Below are 875 nucleotides of genomic sequence, written 5' to 3' on the forward strand. Positions count from 1 at the left end.
TTCATGGGAACGGTACGAGAGCGAAGTGAAGGTATGGGAACGAAAAGAAGATATATGAAAAAAAGAGAACGAAAATAAGAACAAACAGAATATGTAAGAACAAAAACGAAAAAAAAGTATGAGAACCCAAAAAGGATAAGATTAAAAAGAGAAAGGTTTGAGAACAAGAAGATATAAGAAAAAAAAGAAGAAGAAAAAAAAAACATAGAAAAACGCTTGAGAATAAAAAAAAAAAGAAGAAGAAAAAAAAAAAAGAGACAAGAAAAAAATTATATGAAAAGAAAGAAAGAAAAATAACAGCATAAAGAAACGCCTGGAAATGAAAGAAACAAAAAACAACAAAAAAGACAAGAGAAGATAAAAAAAAACAAAAAACGTATGAGAAGAAATAGAAAAAGAAAGAAAAAAACAGCAACAGGGAATGAAAGAAATATAAAGAAACGATAAAAAAGTATATGACGGGAAAGAACGTCTGAGAAAAAAAAATAATAATAATAAATAAAAAAAGTATGACAAACCAATACTGAGAACGTAGAATAAAAAGGAGAACATTATACCTTCTGAAACAAGGCCCAGAAAAGTTGTTTATTTCCCTGGACTTTGCTCACAGAGAAATGTAAATGAGGCCTCTTCACGTTACATTTTCGTCACATTTGCGTATTGAAACGTCGAAAAAATTATATTACCTTTCTTTCTCTGTGAAATCCTTTGGTTTTATCTGCGCCGTCTTTATATTTATCATAATAAATACTTGTTCAACGAAGGGGGGGGGGGAGGTTTCTGCATTGAGAATTCGAATAGCGAAAACACGGTCTGCATTTCACTAATGATTTTTGGACAATACTAACAGCTAAAAAATCTGATATAAAACCATA

This window comes from Penaeus monodon, chromosome 31, assembly GCF_015228065.2.
Source record: "Penaeus monodon isolate SGIC_2016 chromosome 31, NSTDA_Pmon_1, whole genome shotgun sequence".
Taxonomy (NCBI): Eukaryota; Metazoa; Arthropoda; class Malacostraca; order Decapoda; family Penaeidae; genus Penaeus; species Penaeus monodon.